Source organism: Lepidochelys kempii, chromosome 12, assembly GCF_965140265.1.
Source record: "Lepidochelys kempii isolate rLepKem1 chromosome 12, rLepKem1.hap2, whole genome shotgun sequence".
Taxonomy (NCBI): domain Eukaryota; kingdom Metazoa; phylum Chordata; order Testudines; family Cheloniidae; genus Lepidochelys; species Lepidochelys kempii.
Genome location: NC_133267.1, coordinates 34,020,743 through 34,040,080, shown reverse-complemented (window position 1 = coordinate 34,040,080; position 19,338 = coordinate 34,020,743). Strand labels below are relative to the sequence as shown.

The window sequence follows — 19,338 nt, the reverse complement described above, 5'->3', positions numbered from 1 at the left end:
TACCTGCCATTTGCAATCTGCCCATCAGTTTTCAAAACAATACTGCCCTATTGCCCCATGTATGGTTATCAACCATTAAGACTTTACTCTTGAATATATAACACTGGAGTGTCCATTTGCCTTGTGGCTAACTATCATTAGGAAGGAGGTTTAGTAATTGGCAGGTGTGAATGGCTGTAATTTATTTATTCCATATTTTATCCCTTAACCAATGTCAATCAAAAACAGATTCAACCTCAAATTTAAACTGTTAGAAATAACAAATATGCTCCACTAACTGAGGAGAAAACATTTTTCCCCTCAGGATTGGAGTCAGTAATGACATTAAATCTTAAACAGCATTATCCTGCTTTGCTGTTGATGTGATACTCAGAAATGGTTAGGAAAAATCTGAAGTGAAGCATCAATTGTCAAAGCAATGATGCCATCCAATGAACTTCATACATCATTAAAGGCCTGATTCTGCATTCCATGGAAACCCAAAACTGTCACTGACTTCAGAAGAATACAGGGATCCAAAGAATACAGTATCATTCCCTGAATATCCAAAAGGTAGATTTTGTTATTTCAATGCTATACAGCATGATACTTATGAAAATGAATTCTTAAAAGTATTGGGAAATGCTGGACAGGAAAAAGTCTCTTGGCTAAACAATGCTGTTCACTTTATATTTAATCTTGATATCATCTTCTTCTTTGATTACTATGGACTTAATTCTGTCTGGACCTCACGAAAAGCACAATGAGGAGATGCAAGGAGTTCTCCCTGTACCCCTGCCGACAGTTTGGATGTGGTGGAGGGGGCAAGGAATATTCACTGCTACACGAAACACATATAAGAACACAAGAATGGCCGTACTGGGTCAGACCAATGGTCCATCTGGTCCAGTGTGCTGTCTACTAACAGCAGCCAGTGCCAGATACTTCAGAGGGAATTAACAGAACAGCGCAATTTCAAGTGACCATCCCCTGTCATCCAGTTCCAGCTTCTGACAGTCAGAGGTTAAGGAACACCCAGAGCATGGAATTGCATCCCTGACCATCTTGGCTAATAGCCATGTGATGAACCTATCCTCCATGAAATTATCTAATTCTTTTTTGAGCCCACTTATACTTTTGGCCATCACAACAGCCAATGGCAACAAGTTCCACAGACTGACTATGTTTTGTGTGAAGAAGTACTTCCTTATGTTCGTTTTAAACTTGCTGCTGATTAATTGTATTGGGTGACCCCTAGTTCTTGTGTTATTTGACAGGGTAAATAACATTTCCCTATTCACTTTCTCCACATGATTCATGATTTTATACACCTCTATCATATCCCCTCTTAGTCATCTATTTTCTAAACTCTGTTTGTTTTTTGTTGTTGTTGTTGTTTTCTAAACTCTATGTTTGTTTGTTTTTTAATCTCTCCTCATATGGAAGCTGTTCCATACTGCTAATCATTTCTGTTCCCCTTCTCTGCATCTTTTGAGATTTTAATGTATCTTTTTTGAGATGGGGTGACCAGAACTGCATACAGTATTCAATGAGTGGGTGTACCATAGATTTTAAAAGTACCATTATGATATTTTCTGTCTTATTATCTATGCCTTCCTAATTGTTCCTTTCATTTTCTGAGGGGTTTTTTTTGGCAGTGGGGGGTGTTTGTTTGTTTTTAATGTCACTGCACATTGAGTGGATGTTTTCACAGGACTACCCATGATGACGCCAAGATCCCTTTCCTGAGTGGTAACAGCTAATTTAGACCCCATGATTTTGTATGTATAGTTATGATTATTTTTTCCATTGTGCATTACTTTGCACATATCAGCGCTGAATTTCATCTGCTATTTTGTGGCCCAGTTTAGTGAGATTCCTTTGTAACTCTTTGCAGTCAGCTTTGGACTTAACTATCTTGAGTAATTTTGTATCATCTGTAAATTTTTCCATGTTGTTGTTCATCACCTTTTCAAAATAATGTATGAATATGTTGAACAACACCGAACCCAGGAGCGGTCCTTTGGAGACCCCACTATATACCTCTCTTCATTGTGAAAACCAACCATATATCTCAACCCTTTTTTCCTGTTTTTTAACCAGTTACCAATCCATGAAAAGATTATCCCTCTTATCCCATGACTACTTAGTTTGCTTAAGAGTCTTTGGAGAGGGATCTTGTCAAAGGCTTTCTGAAGTCCGAGCACACTATATTGACTGGATCACCCTTGTTCATGTGCTTGTTTACTCCCTCAAAGAATTCTAACAGATTGGTCAAGCATGATTTCTCTTTACAAAAGCCACGCTGACTCTTCCCCAATATAGTGTGTTTATCTGTAGCAGAGAAAGGATTGGATATGAATCCCTGAATCTGTTCCAGCATCTCCAGTTTTGTTTAATGGTTGTGTTCTGGTTCCAGTTCAGGTGTGTCCAACATTCTCATGAGGTTTCAACCCTAACTAGTGCAAAAATCACCAGATTCCTTTACATTTCCACCATTCAAAAAGCAGATAGCAAGTGTCGGTGTCATCAAACCTAAACCCCTGCCGTTATTTCACCCAGACTCCAAGTCTTAGACTAACTCACATTTAAATCATGCCAACACTTCATTGACTCATCTCTGTTTTTCTCACACTTAGTTGATTTTCTAACTCTGGGCTCAATACTGAGAGTAGCAAGGCACCTCCAGCCAGGTGCTGAACACCCTCTGCTCCACTGAGTGGAGTAGGTACTTTTCAGCACCTCGCAGGATATGACTCGCACATAGATGGCAGAAGAAAACTGCAGTAAAATGAATTATTGGGATTTGAGGGCATAAAACTTCCTCAACAGCAAAAGCAATGAATACATGACTTTAGACTGTCCTGATAATGTGGATACTGGTGAACTTTGTCTCTTTTCAAATCCGTGAAAGACACAGACACTAAAGTCCATTAACAGTTTGGCAGTTTGAGGTTTAGTTTCAGCTAGAAAAAGTGAAGTGACAAGCAGAAGCTAAGCTCTTCAGTCCTGCTATTTGCTCACAAGATTTGTATATGGAACCTTAAGGCACTCTCATGTCCCATACTAGGTGTGGCCTGAAGACAGCTCCTTCAAACAGCAAATAAAAGGGTCTCTCTGCCCCTAAATATCTTTCAGCAGCATCAGTGTCTTATTCTGATGCATCAGAGCAACTTACAAAGGTAACCATACATGTGTCAAAGCAAACATACTGTCTGCACAGCAGGACATACTTAAGGAAATGGTAAGAGCCACATATCCCATCAGCACATGTGGAGAGAAAGCTGAGCTCAAGCCAGGCAACATCATGTTATGCAAGAATGCTGAAGGAAGGAAGGAAATAAATATCTTGTCTCTATATAAATAAGAAAGGTAAGACTCAAACTGTTTGGCAAATGATGCTCTGAGGTAGAAAACCCAGCAGAAGCCAGTTAAATCTTAATAAAATGGAGGAAAAGAGCAATCTTCATTCTGTCCTTGAGAGGTTTTGATTTTTTGTTTGTTTGCTTATCCTCAAAAATGTCTTAATCTTTGTGCAACTGCTGAGTGTGCTTCACATTCATTCTTAATAAGTAGGAGAGGATACAGTCACTATTTGATGCATGCAGCCACTAAAAATGATCGAAGTTACATGCAGAACTGGGCAAATAAGAGTTTTTTCAGTTTGATGGCAGCTATAAAAGAAATCAGGAAAAAAATTGGCTCTGGTCAAACTGAATCTGATTTTTTTTCAGAATTTTCAATGAATCAAAAAAGCCTGGTTTCTGTTCTAGAGCAGGGATTTGAACCTGGAATTCCCACATTTCCAGTGAGTGCCCTGACCATTAGGATAACGGTTACTGGGGAGGGAGTGGAGTGACAGCATCACCACCATGTTTCCTTCCTCGGGACATTTTGTGAATGGAGGAAACTATTCATGCCAAATTAGTGAATAGTTTTGTGTTGTCTAAAACTGCACTTTTGAACAAAAACAATTTGTCAACAAAGTTTTCCCAGCTCAGCTTACATGTAGGTCCATAAATATAGGGCCCAATCTTACATTTTCTCCAGGTGCAGCACTCCTGCTAAAATCCATAGGAGTACCATGCCGGAAGGATTTACCAGACTGGACTCAGAGAAAATAAGATCGATCCTATTGCTTTTTAACCACGGATCATAATCTTACCCAATGGGATAAATTTTGCCCTGAGATACAGGCATAAAATTCACTAAAATCAATGAGGGATACACCCCTGAACACAATTTAGCCAGTTGTACATTGTCAACATTTTATTATTAAGCTACGCCTTTGTCATGTTAATTAACTGTTGATGTACTAAATATTTAGTAATCTAGTGGTGGATGTAATAGTAAAAATGGTGGCTCAGAGGATGGCAGCTGTTTCTGAATAAGAGCTTCTGTACAGTGATTCATAGCAGGGTAACTGAGGTCCACTTGTAGATCAGGAATAATGGGCTGCCTAATGGATTGCAATGAGTATCATGTTTGCTGCAGCTGCTACAGGCAAATTTTGAGTAGTTTTTACTCCCAGTGCCATTAAGAATTTCATTTAAAATGTGACTCTAAGGAATATGGTCTACCACCTCTTTTAAATGTTTTCCAAGTTGTTGTATTGTGCAACCAGTTCCTGAAAGAAAACAGGAGTTGTTCAGCTGAATTCTTTATTTCAGGACTGGGTTTTAAGCAAGTGATGTTTAAAAATATAATAAGGAGATGCACATTGCTGGAAATTTAAGCCCAACAGGTTTAGGACAATGGTAAAATAATGTCAAAGTGTTACAAGGACTAAAGTCAGCCACTACACCCATTTGATTTGCAAGGTTAATGAAATCTGGGGTCAAATGCAGCCCTAGAATAACCAAAGGACATTCCCATTACATTCAGAGGGGCCAATATTTGGACCACTGATTGCAATGGGAGTTAAAGCACTAGGGTCATATTAGAGTTATTCTCCTCAGGCAAAGCTAACACAGAATGAGATTAGGGAAAGATCTATCACAGCGATGTTTGTTGTTTGATCACACATGTAAGGTACATTAAATGCACAACTCAGGAAGAAAGTGGTTACTGCAAAACAAATAATTTCACTATAATCTCACTATTTCAAAATCGGCACCCCTGAGCGACTTAGTTCTACCTACCAATCCCCCCCTGTAGCCTGCACTATGTCAGCAGGGCAGCTTCTCCCACCGACATAGCGACCACTTCTTGGGGAGGTGGATTAACTAAGCCGACCGGAGAGCTCTCCCCCATCAGCCTACAGTGCCTTCATTAAAGGGCTACAGCAGCACACCTGCAACAGTGCAGCTTTGCCAAAGCAGCGGTTTCAGTGTAGACATGGCCTCACTTGCTGTGTGACCTTTGGTCATGTGGTGTAGCTGTCGCCATGGCGGTCCCAGGATATCAGAGAGAGACAAGGGGGAGGGGGTGGTGATGTCATTTCTTTTATGGGACCAACTTTTGTCAGTAAGAGAGACCAGCCTTTGAGCCAGACAGAGCTCTTCAGGTCTGGGACAGGTACTCACTGTGTCGCAGCACAATGCAAGGTGGTTCAGTGTGTTTAGCGTAGTCAGAGCATATGGTAAGGGTCCATTCAAGATAGAGTGGCCAGTTAACACCTCTGCAGTGAGAGGACAAAAAGAGGGGGTTAGTGGGTTACAGATTGCTGTAATAAGCCATAAATCCGGTGTCTCTGTGCAGTCCATGATTTTTAGTGTCTAGCAGAGTAATGAACAGAGACACCGGATTTATTACAGCAATCTGTAACCAGGGGTGCTGGAACGCCATGGCGCCATCACTTTTAAAAGTGGGAGGGCACCTTTCACTGGCCATAAGGACAAGTGACGGGGGGAGGGGTGGAGAGGAGCGAGCGCGGGAGGAGGTGTCTTGGGGGGAAGAGGCGGCATGGGAACGGGGCCTCAGGGGAAAAGGCAGCACAGGGGTGGGGCTTCACGGGAAGGGGCAGTGCAAGGGCACGAGCTCGGGGAGAAGGGTGGCATGAGGGCGAGGGTTGGAGGGAATCGGCGGTGTGGGGGCAGGGCCACAGTTAGGAAGCCGGTGGCCTCCCCACTTTCAGGGAGCTTCTGCCACTCCTGTCTGTAACCCACTAACTCCCTTTTTTTGTCATATGCCTGCAGAGGTGTTAACGGGCCACTCTACCTTGAATGGCCCCTTACAAAATGCGTTAACTATTTATGCTTATGTTCCCTCTTGCATTTTGCTGTGCAGCTGGGATTCCCTTTCCCAGAGCTGAAGAAGAGCTCTGTGTTGCTCAAAAGCCTGTCAGTCTCACCAACAGAAGTTGGTCCAATAAAAGATATGACCTCACCCACCTTGACCTCTGGACAGTAATTAATTCTGGCCAGAAGCAGCACACCCCAGAGCATCTGTAAATGAGGAACAACGTCGAGCAGCCAAAAAACAAAGGAAAGAGGGACAAAGATGTTTTTATGACTTTTTTTCCCATTTTTGTTTCCATAGAGCCCAGTTGTGTGTTTTATGGGTCACTGCATGACTCTCCAGTCAACTGGGTTCTTAACATGGGATGGGGGCAAGTTCTGTGTTTCTTTTATTAAATGAAGTGGACCAGAGACTCCATTACATGAGACATTTAACCCTTCCTGTCCCTCATCAGATCCCATTAAAAATGGGTATAGTAATATTGAGATGGCTCAAACTTGACACCTTATTCAAACCCACCTTCTCCCCAACCCACCAAACTTTGTGAAATGCAGATTTGGATATGAGTCCAGATCCCAACTTTCCACTCCTACCATCTCTAAACAATACCTGCCTATATGACAGGGCAATAGCAAAGACTGGCTAATGTTTTTACACCATATTAGCAACATTTGTTCCAAAAAAGCTATGTAGGAGCAAATCATTATTACCGAGTTTTATTAATTTTTTTCTTCTTCAACTTGATAACATCAAATAACACTCAGCAATTATCTGAATTTGCCTTCTCAGTAATGTGTCCCCAAGAGCACCACTGGCCACATAGAGAGCCAACATTTTTCCATAGGTTACATGTATCTCCTCTTAATTCATCTCACTCTTTAAAAAAACAAAACACATACCACACTAAAATAGTCATCTCTTTCATGCATTTTACTTGATATCTTCTTAACTTTTACTTAATCACTTTCTAACTGACTTTTCAGTTACCATAGTGCCCTTTTTTCTGTAATCAGAGACAGCGAGGGATGACAGGAAAGCTGCTCATTTCAAAGGCTTACTGCAAATTGTTCTCCTGCAAACCTATTCTTATGATAAAAGGAGCTGTATACATCTGTTCTGCAATAGAGAACTCATTATCTTTTTGAGCTTCTATTAACTACAAGCTGTGCAGCATATTTAAAAAGTGGCTGGCCATTTGTAAGTGAAGTAGGGGACCTGTCATATATGTTTAGGTAGACATTTCAATTTTCCTTTTTATGTTTGGGTACCTACCCCAAAAGGTTAAAAACAAGAAGGGGTGGGGCAACAAAAAATAATATCCCTCTTGCACTTGTCTGTTTAGATGAAACTGTTGGAACAGTACTTATAAATGACTGAGATTTCCTTTTTTTTTTTTAAATATAATTGTTCTGTACCAAAATAGCAGGACTGGGTCAATTATAATGATCATGGCAACAGCATTCTCTTGAACTTTGAGGCCAGTGGATAGTGCTGTGTCAGCAAATTTCAGAAAGAGAAACAGTCCTGTTGCATTATGAGACACCTTAAGTGTCCCAAGTCCACATTATATTAACAAATGTATTCCAGCATCCAGAAGGACTCCTCTGGGAAACAAACAAAGAATGTGCTGAATCCATAAAACAGAACAATTACAAAGCTTATAGAGAGCTTTAATTATCTGCAGTTCACTGGCAGCCTTAAAAAAAGAATGTTAATGAGACATAAGAATTCAGAAAGGGATATGTGTATATATTAGGGAACCCCAGAATCATAAATGTATATGTCTCCATCTGGTTTGCTGTTTTTCCACTTAAAGAGACACAACATGCAATGTTCATAGTAGCACTTGCTTATTTAATAGACTGAAATGATGCCAGTTCTTGAATATCACTACTAGGTATCCCCCCTCTGGAGGACTATTTCACAAGATAATTAAATTTATTCCTAAACTATTCCTAAAAAGTTATTAGTACATCAAAGCAATGAGAAGCAAATGAAGAGAAAATTCATTTTTGTAGAAATCCTGAAATTCATGTACTGTGCCTATGTGATTATAATAAGGTACCATCTGTATAAAAAAAATGGTGAAAAGGAGGACACAAAGAAACAGTAATAGAGGCAGACCTCTTTCCCTGGCTCCTGAAATTCAATTACAATCAAAGTAAAGGTGCATTCAAAATCTCAGTGTTTTATAGATTGGCAATTGCAATCTAAGTTTTTCAAAGTGTGTGTTCATTCAGAACCAACATCAAACTGACTTGTTAGCTACAGGCTCAGTCCTGATCCCATACAAATCAGTGGGTGGGGAAAAAAGCAGCCATTGCAGAATGAAGCTCTAAGAGGGAGAATGACATTGGTCTCTTTTCCTCCTCGATGCTCATTAAAGTTAATAGGCTAAATTCATGCCTGGTGCGATTCCACTGTCATCAATGTAGAATTTAGCCCAGCGAGAGTTATGCCCATGCCTGGGTAGGGGAAAGTTGACCCTAATATTTTGGTTTTAAAAAGAGTCCTAGGATGGGTAAGAAAGGAAACAGTCAAGAAATGAAACATGGACAATTACAATCGAATGACAAAATAATTCCACTCTATGAAATACAGATCCCAATAACTTCACTCTCTCAGTGCCACAGCTGCAAGTCTTGTTAACAGATCTCAAGGAAAAAGAGTTCCAGACCATTGGGCCTTTTATGTCACTTTAATGTTTTGGGAGGCAGCTGGGGAACTATATTAGCTTATGCTCCAGTATTCATAGTGGATAGTTTATGGGCGAAATGAAGGACCAGGTTTCTTTTTTTAAATGGCTACCTGCAAAACTATTTCCGGAACTGGTGTGTAATTAAATTAATTAAACTAAAATATTCACTAAATTATACATTGTAACACTAACTTGGCAGCAACCAATGAGGCACATTAGCAGACCTGTCTCTCCAAGCTAACTGTCTGCTGGAAAGAACATTCACAAAGGAGACAGGCGGTGATATAGATTCATTCCAGGGCTTGTGGATTTTAAGATTGGACGTTGTTTCTTTTCATGCAAAATGTAAACATATCTGCAATTGCTTCTAAGAGAAAACTAAGTGCTCATAAACTATGATCAATATGGCCCACTACTGTACTAAGTAATTTTGTTATTTTTTCCTTTCAACTGACACTCAAATTACTCCACAGAGAAGATTGTCACTGTTCATTTCATCTGAATGAACAGAGATAAGAAGGATTGGCAATTGCCTATTTTTATACCATTATTCTTTTAAAGTAAAATAGAGAAGCTGACAAACTACAGGGTTTTTATCTTGCAACAAGAAAAGGGAGTTTGATGACTAATTTCTATTTTGCAGTCTGATACACACTTTAATGAAATAATTTTGTGAGTTTAGGGGTTTTTTTAATTCCAGATTTGTTGATTGATAAGAATCTAGAACATCATCAGCAAAATAATGATATCATATAATACGCTTGTGGGTCAGACCAAGAGGTAATACTATCTGCACTAATAGTAAAAAGACTCTGTACATCAGCAGTTCATTTTACAAAGAGGATCTCAAAATGCCTTAAACATTAGTTAACTTCAGTAAATTTCTGTACTTCATAATACATAGATGGCTAAAATGAGGTACAGGGAAGTTAAGCAATTTACCCAAGATGTTACAATAATGGGCCAGCTTCTCAGCTGGTGCAAACTTTCACAGTGACGGTATGTCTACACTGCAACTGGGAGGTGTGATTGCATCCCGTGTAGACACACCCAAGCTAGATTTAGCATGGGTGGCAACATTTGAGAATGTACCCAGGGTCCTGGGCAGTTGGGGCTAGGTCATGCAGCCATTCATGCTGCTAAGGATACCCTACGGTGAGAGCTAACGAAATACACCTCAAGAGAGGCCTCACTGTAGAGGGTGGAGCTATGAGGACCAGCGACATGTCTGACTGACCAAACCTGTGCTAGTGTGGATGAAGCAAAGTAGGTACATTAATAAAGGAACCACTGACACGTTTTACAGTGCTGCCACAATTTGAGTGCTTAAGCAAGAGGTTTAACTTTACTCCACCTTGCTGCATCAGAAGCTGGAATGCACCATGCTCAGCACACATGACAGCCGTTTAACTTATTCTAATTTCTACTGCATGACTGAGCCCTTTCTGAATATCCAGATATTGAGGGGGTGGGAGGGGATTGTTTCCTAGGCATTATTGACCTGATCTGGAATTCCTTCCTCAGGTCTTCTGCTTAGATTTCTCAGATCCCTACAGTATTCATATTAGGTTTGAGTTTTCCCTGAGAGATTGTCTAGAGTTACTAAATATGGCATGAGGTTTGAGATGTTACCACAGTATATTTTTTAAAAGATAGGATCTACTGGGTTACATCCCCAGCCGGAAATAAATAAATAAAAGTGCAATTTTGGATTACCACATCAGTATTCTGCTGAGGTTTCTCATAAGAGGAAGTGGAAAAAGCTAATTTCATAGAGCAGTTTGCCTTGCCCATTGAGCTCCCAATACAGAAATTAATAGAAAAAGCATGTTCCCCAATGCAAACTAATTAGGCTAAGAATTCTTTGTTCTTTTATAATGCCTTTACAGTCCTTTCTCTATAGAATTATTATTTATAGCCTGTTATTTTGATTACAGCAGGCAACTTGAGTCAGGATTCATGGGTTCCATTCCCAGCCTACTTCTAAGTCAGTTTATACTTTTGAGCAGGTCGCTCAGGTGTTGACCTTGCAAACATTTCCATCTCAACTTAACTTGAAGCAGGTGAGTAATGTCACACTTCATTGGGACTAATCATCTTCTTAAAGTTAAGCATGAGTGTTTGCCTAAAAGATAGGACTATCCTTTCCTTTCCCGCAGTCTCCTGCCTCATTTGCTACACACTTTCCAACTTCTGCAACAAATGATAGACAAACAGCCTCATCCACCATTCAACTCTGATTCATTCCCTGAATACCCTCTATGCACAGATCTGCCATGTCCCCTGCAGTGCTTTGGCTAGTGGCTGATCATACATTGGGTTCAGGAAGGAATTTTCCCACATTGCAGGTTAGCATGAGCCAGCAGGATTTATTCCACCTTCCCCAAAGGGTCGGGGGGTGGGGATTCCAAGTGCTATATTGGTTAGTTTGCTGCTACTTTGTGGAAGAGGTGTCCAGTGTGCAGTTTTTTTGAGCCAGTGTATCATTATTACACCCTCATACAAGCCTTTGGTTTAGGCCAACTGTGCAGCATTGGGATAAGCTTGGTGTTGACTTCAAATAGTTGTATAGATTGAAGTACCCTTCCTCCAGACTCTAAACTTTTGCAGGACGAAGAACTAGGGTCTCTGGCCCTGCACTGAGTTCCACTGCCTAGAGTGGACGGGTGGCTAAGGGTAACTTTCCTGATATGATGGGACCAATACACCCAGAGATTCATACTGCTCTTGGCTGGGATACTGACTCTGTATCTAGGTTGTTATGTTCTAACCTTGTACAGCTATTGATGGTTATTTAAGCAGTTAAATAAAGTGCCTACCTGCCTTTAAGCTTACCAAATGTATGCTACATTTAACTCCTCTGTAATGTCCACATCAAGTTCACATGCCCTAAAAGTGACTAGCAGAAACCCTACTGTGACGGGGGCTGGCCCTCTGACCAGGTCACTAGTTGAGTTTGCCCCCCTATGGAATAAGAGTCCAAGTATATATATATATAATATCCAACTTCCACACAGAAGAAATGGTTTTCAGTCCACCTCTGGGGCTCTTGTGGGTGGCACACCTTTGTCTCAGGTCTTGTCTCTATTCTCAAGTGTGGCGGGGAGAGGTTTATACTCCATTCATGAAAGGGTGGTTTGTAGGAGAGCCATGGCCTACCCCTTCCACCAGGTTCCAACCCAAGATCATAAAGGAGGCAGCGATAGCAAACACCTTTGCGTTCTGGGAAATTTCCTACCACTTACTTTCCTAGTCCAAGGCGTGGTCAAAAACCTCACAGATGATCCACCAAAGCTAGAGAGAAGGGTTCCCTAGCCCTAGGAAAAGGGGCTAGTGCCTCTTCTAGGCCTGGGATAGCTGCCGCTTGCAGACCTCTCCCTGCAGCCAGGCCTCCTGCTGTACCCTAACTCAGGAGCTCCCAGGATCACTCTCTCCTCCTCTCCTGATTACCCCGCTTCTGGGCTGTCCGGCTCTCTTTAAAGCTCCCCTCCTCCAGCTGAAGCAGGTTCTGCAGGTGCAGCACAGCAGAGTCATCTGGGTCCAGAACTGCTTCTGAACCCCTTCTGGCCCAGTGTAGGGTTTATACAAGCCGACCACACATCTTTTCAACGATCGTTATACTGCACATGGATTTACCCTCGCACCATATAATGGACATTAAAAAGGTTTTAAACTAATTGCCAAATGTTACAAGAATGCCCAATGGATCCAGTTTACCTAAAAAAAGCCCCTAAGAGCATAGAGTTTCATTTTAAAAACACAAAGCTGTTCAGTGTGAAAAAGAAAACTGTGAAAAAAGGACTGCAAGGGGCAACATTCTATTCTTGGATGTTCAGGGCAGAATTTGACACCAAATATCCTACTCTCTTCATTGAGTTCTGCATATATAGGGAGAGCTGGAATTCAGAGTCAAGTGAGAGTTGTGTGCATAGAGGGTGAAATTCACCCCTGTCCAGAAGAACAGTATAAGTATCATGCACCACCTGAGACTTACTTAGTGTTATTTTGGGGACGATTTTAAAGTCTTATAGGGGACTTAGGTGGTGCATGGGACTTTTGCTGGTCCTCTGCACAGTGGTGAATTTCTCCCATATTAAACTGATTTCTATTTGAAAATGTGATTAATATAACTTTAGAATTTTACATGTTTAACTTCTGGGATGAGATCCTGATCTCACTGCAAGCAGTGGCAAACTTCCCATTTACTTAATGAACTCAAGATTTCACTCTGGAATAGATGGAAATTTTACAGCTAAAAGACGAACTGTGACACATTTCAGATTTAGAACAGAGCTAAAATAAAACAAGCCCTTAAATCTGAATGATACCACTATAATAATAATGGATACAAACATCATTGTTTCACTGTTTCTCACAATTTTAAAAAGTAACAAGCCTTAAAATTCATTCATCAATACATATAAAATTCCACCCACCTCCAATAATTAAGGGGAATGATGAACTGTTTTCTTTCATAAATACTCTATGTATTATATAATACGAATTATGGAGATTGCATCTGGCTCCATATCATTCAGCATTTAACCATATAATTTAGTTAGTGTAACTATTCGGGTAGGCTTTAGAATTTTAGGACAAAGGACTTTTAAACTTTAACAGTTCATGTCTTTGAACACAAGGGTATTTATTTATTACACAAGGCTATGAAAAGCTGCATTATTTCTTAAAGTGCAATACATTAATAAAGTAAAATAAAATATAACATAAAATGGCCCTATCTATTTTTTTTAAAAGCTTGGAATATTCTTCTAAAATTAGTTAAGAATTCCAAGTGGGTCTATTTTATTATAGCAGTTTATAGTAGTTCCTTCTGTAGTTAAATTGACTAAACAATCCCCCGTATAGATCCCTTTTTACTCTCTTTTACTTTTTACTTTTTACTTTTGAAAGAATTTTCCTTAGGGATGCAATTTTTCACACTTGTTCGGTGCTCATAAATATATTTTGTTTTGGAAAATTTCAACCATTTATGAGTTATACTCCTAGAATAGCTTATCTAGTGGAGAGAATCGACAAAAACGTTGCTTCCCTGAACTTAATGTGTAAATGCTCTTAGTTGACATTGTAGTGCCTTGGCTAAATATTAAACAAAAAAATCATTTGAGTTCATAAAGTTATGAATGATTAGAAATAAGATTTGGAGACAATATAGTGGAAACAAATCTCTTAACTCTGCAAGTCAATATTTATGCCTGATCTATGCTTAAAATTTAAGTTGATATAGCTAAGATACTCATGCATATGAAAAATGCATATCCCTTGTCCCGTAGTTCTGCCACTTCCATGTAGATGCAACTAGTCGACACAAGAATGCTTCAGCCAACCAAGCTACTGGTGCTCAGGAGGTGGTGTTCCTATTGTGACTGAAAAACTTCTGATATTAGAATGCCCACACATGCCCAGCTGTGTGAGCATATAATATACATGCGTCATGATTACTTTGACATCAACCAAACTATTCAAATATTTGCAGGATTGGGCTCTCCGACTATTTGTAGCATGTGACAAGCAGAGCACAGTGGGATATGGTTTTCCCATCCTGTGAAAATTTTGAACAATTTAAAAATATTTCCTATTCCAAATTGGGACAAAAAGTCAACATCTGGAAAAATTATCATGAACCAAACATGCAAAAAAATTCAGCTTGGCTCAGACCAAACATTTCACTTTGATCATTTTGAAACATTTAATTTTGATTTGACCATTTTTTATTCTTAACAATATTTTATTATAATTAGCTTGAATTAAACTGAAAGGCATTTATAACGGAAAACCCAGAATTTTTCATTTCAACAATTTTGAAAATTTTTAAAAACGTTTTTCAAGTCAAAAATTTGCTGAAACTGACCCTTTTCCATGAAAAGTTTCAGTTTTGACAATCCAGCATTTTCTGATGAAAAATTCTCAAACAGCTTTAGAAAGTAGTATTTTAAGTCTCATGGTATTTGTTCCTGTTCTTGTTTTGCCAGCCACATATGTTCAAAAATCATTAGTTAGGCCCCCAAAATTATGAGATTGACTTTAAAACCCTGATTTGGGGCGGGGTGGGGAATAATAATTTTGATTTTTTTTTTTAAATATCTTCTGATTTTACAGTTCTCACAGTGCACTGAGGTCACATTTGCAAATGTTCCTCTGTAATCATAGAAACATTTTTTTAAAAAATACATGAAAGCTGTGATTTTCACATAATTACTTGCCTCCAGGAGGTGGAGCTTTAAGTAAAACATCAAATATCTTTAGGTCTCAGAGTAGCAGCCGTGTTAGTCTGTATTCGCAAAAGAAAAGGAGGACTTGTGGCACCTTAGAGACTAACACATTTATTTGAGCATGAGCTTTTGTGAGCTATAGCGTCTGATGAAGCGAGCTGCAGCTCACGAAAGCTTATGCTCAAATAAATTGGTTAGTCTCTAAGGTGCCACAAGTCCTCCTTTTCTTTTGTAAATATCTTTAGATTTGCAATAAAACATAAGAGTTGACAGCACTAATGTTCTCTGACTGGATAACAAACTTCTAAAATGAGAAAATAGACAATTATTTCTGATGAGTAGCATCTAACAAATAATGACAGGTTTCAGAGTAGCAGCCATGTTAGTCTGTATTCGCAAAAAGAAAAGGAGTACTAGTGGCACCTTAATTGGTTGGTCTCTAAGATGCCACTAGTACGCCTCATCTAACAAATAGCATCTTCTTGTTCAAATGTAAATGTGCATAATACGTAAAAATCACTCTTGTGCTGAAAGTCAGCACAAGGACTGTGCACCACTTATGTCTCACTTAAGCCCCTAGCACAGGATGTTCAGTGGTACATAGCCCCTTGTGCTAGTCCTCTGGATGAGGCACACATCCATGAAGAACACCCCTTTCCCAGGCATTTATGCCAACCAAAACCAAAGCATTCATGCTGATGTTTGTGAATAAAAGGGGGCATAGACATGGTCAAACCAAACATCTGTTCAGAATACAATAAATGATCACGGCATTTGACTAACTATAGTCAAATAAACTTCTCTATGAAGGCTGCAATTTGTTTTATGAAAATGAAATATTAAGTTTTATTCTCTGTAGTAACTGTGAGACCATACATTATGGACTTCTCAAGGGGAACCTGAGAGGTAATCTTAAAGGTAATCTTTAATGAGGGATCAGTAGTGGATTGTTTCCATGTTCCAAAGACCTCATAAAACTTCTTTTCCTTGTCATGCTTCAAATGGAGTAATTCATTCTTTTACAGCATATTATCTTAGTTAATGTCTCCAAGCTGCAAGCTTCTACTTGACATTCCTTATAACCTGTCCCCATGCACCTTCCCAAATCTATAATAGCAAGTAATGGTCTAAAAGACTATAGATGACTCGTCACTGAATAATGCATCTTTTATAAAATGGTCATGCTTCTTGCAGATTAATATGCGTCTCAAAAGTAACTCCATACTTCCTAAAAGCCGTATTAGACTACAAGAGATATGCACCCATGAATTATGGCTTTTTTCTAACATTCTGTTTTTAAATGATAGTATCTTAACTTCAGCTTACCTCAAGATACAAGTAATAATAATAATAAAAACTCGGAACCACAAAACATATAGGTGGGAATCAGAAGATTCTCCATACCATATGACATGAAACACTCTCTAATTTATGATGAAGGCAGAATTTTCTTGACAGTTCCCTATTTAACTTATAAACCGCTAGTTCTCTCTTACTCAGCCATCTCTGTTATTATCCAAAATGGTAATGTTTAAGCAGCGACCTTCAAAATCTCCATCAACGTAGAGCAGTAACTTTTATAGTGCATAATAATATTAAAATCATGACAGAAAACAGAGTGGTATTTGTACAAGCCGAAATGGAAGCTTTATTTAGAAGACCACTTGCATATCTAACTTTTGCTTAAAAAAATGACATCTCTACAAGTCAATTGTGTACCATAATTTTATCAACCTAAGGCAAGTAAATAAATATACATATTGCATGTGCAATACGAGTATGTAGGAACATCCTCACTCTCCTTATGGCTGCAGAGATCTTGGCAGTTGCCAGGGCATTTTGGAGTGTCCAGCACAGCCATTTCTGTACAAACTCAGATCCAATAAAAAATAAATAAAAAGCAAGAAATGCGATGTGTGACGAAGTGGGGGTTTTATCCGTCTTGCTTGTGTGTGTGTGTTACTGTCCTGTACTAATATTGTGTGTACCTTAGTTTCCCTGTGTACTGCACCAATACTTAGGTGGAGGGAATTGTGCGTGTGATTTTGCTGAGGCCCTCGGGGCAGGTGAGACTGCCCAGCTATTTGCAGCTCTGTAAGCTGAGACCTAGGAGGGGAGTGCGACCAGGTGACATCTTTGGCCCAGGAAGCAAGACAAAGGGAAGGAGAAGGGGCTACAGGGGGGTGTCGGAGGTCGGGTGGCTGGAGGCTGGCAGTCTGCTTGGGGTACTGGAAGGAGAGGGTGGGGGGAATCCAGGGTGTCTGGCCCAGGATTCCCAAGATACACTTGGCTGAAAGTCACTGATGTTTGTAATAACAAGCTCTGCTCTATGCTGTAGTCCTGTCTACGAATAAACCTTCTGTTTTACGCTGGCTGAGAGTCACGTCTGACTGCGGAGCTGAGGTGCAGGGCCCTCTGGCTTCCCCAGGAGCCCCGCTGGTGCGGACTCGCTGTGGGAAGCGCACGGTGTAACGAGGGGATGCTGAATGCTCCGAGGTCAGTCCCAGGAAGGCCGAAGTTGTGTAAGCTTCTTGCCCTGGAGACAGTATGTAGTGCTTCCCCAGAGTCCCGACTGGCTTCGTATGGAGTAGTTCCAGAGCATTGCCCGGTGACCCCGTGACACTAGGTATGCTTCCAATGAAGTGAGCTGTAGCTCATGAAAGCTTATGCTCAAATAAATTTGTTAGTCTCTAAGGTGCCACAAGTCCTCCTTTTCTTTTTAGGTATGCTAAGAAGCACTCATGTCAAAAATTAAAAAGAGAATCATTGGCCCATAGATATGATTTATGATAAAACACAGCTATCAGAGGCACCCATCACAAATGCTGTGTAGAGGAGTTGCATGTAACAGATATAATTGTATGTCTGAGAGTATGGCTAATTGAAAGAGTGCCATCTACTGAGACATAAGAATATGTAACATTGTTCATCAGTATGTAGTAGCAATAAAGTTCTTGCTGAGTCTTGCAAATGGCTTCCTCGTCAGACAGCTCCTAGCAGGGCACTGAGAAGGCTAAAGTTCACAATAATTACAGAACTCACAGTAAAGCTGAGCATTTCAAAGTATGTGGATGCTCAGTTTCTATAATCCCTCTTTGTTTTAACAAGACAAAATCTCAGATGAACCTGCTAATTATATTACCATATAAGAAATGAATGAAATAAAAATAAGCTAAAAATACATCTTCAGCCTCTTGTGATTTAGTGCATGGCAATATACACAACATTTGCAATGCAGGCAAGTTAACAGTGCCCTGAGGAATAACATTTTCAGTTCTTGATTTGTATGAATGTAAGTCTGCATCCTTAGGACTCAACTGTGCCTGATGCTTCTGTTTCCCAACAATCCCCCATGGGAGAGGCAGGGCAGAACCACACTGGCTCAGGAGATGCTCAAGGAACCTTTCTACCTCAAGCAGGTACAAAGCTTCCCAGCGTTCTCCAGTGCAAGCACAACTGCGACTACTGTGTGGCTGGTATTGAAGGGAAGAGAGAATCCATGAAATTTCAGGGATGCTCAGGTGAGTTGAGGAACAAAGAGTGTAGGCCAGTGTTTTTTCAAAGTGTTGGTCATGACCCAGTAGCGGGTTATGGCATGTTAGGTACTGGGTCGCCTTGTTCTGATCAGCACCGCCGACCAGGACATTAAAAGTCCCATTGGCAGCACTGACCAGCTAAGTGCCTACCATTTTCGACACCATGCTGGGCCCCGGAAGCGGCCAGCAGTGGGTCTGGCTTCCAGGCAGGGGGGCCACGGGGCTCCACGTGCTGCCCCCACCCTGAGCTCTGGCTCCCCACTCCCACTGGCTGGAAACCAGCCAATGGGAGCTGGTGGGGTCAGTGCCTGCAGGCGAGAGTCTCACAAAGCTGCTTGCGTGCCTCCGCCAAAGAGCCGGACCTCCTGCTGGCCACTTCTGGAGCACAGCATGGTCCATGGCGACAGGACAGGCAGGAAGCCTGCCTCTGCATCCCGGCTGCGCCGCTGACCGAGGTAAGTCCGCACCCCAACCCCAATCCCTTGCCCCAGCCCTGAGCCACCCCCAAACCTGGAACCCCTTCCTGCACCCCAAACCCCTCATCCCCGGCCCCACCCCAGAGCCTGCACCCCCCAGCCCAGAGCCCTGACCTCCTCCCACACCCCAACCCCCTGCCCCAACCCTGAGCCTTCCCCAAACCTAGAGCCCCTCCTGCTCCCCAAACCCCTCATCCCTAGCCCCACACCAGAGATGCACCCCCAGCCCAGACCCCCTC

General features: G+C 40.8%; 1 protein-coding gene across 1 annotated transcript in view; it reads right to left on the bottom strand.

Annotated features, from left to right (window-relative positions):
* CDH13 (cadherin 13) overlaps window positions 1–19,338 on the bottom strand; it is a 789,423-nt gene that overhangs the window by 284,968 nt on the left and 485,117 nt on the right. The window lies entirely within an intron of this gene.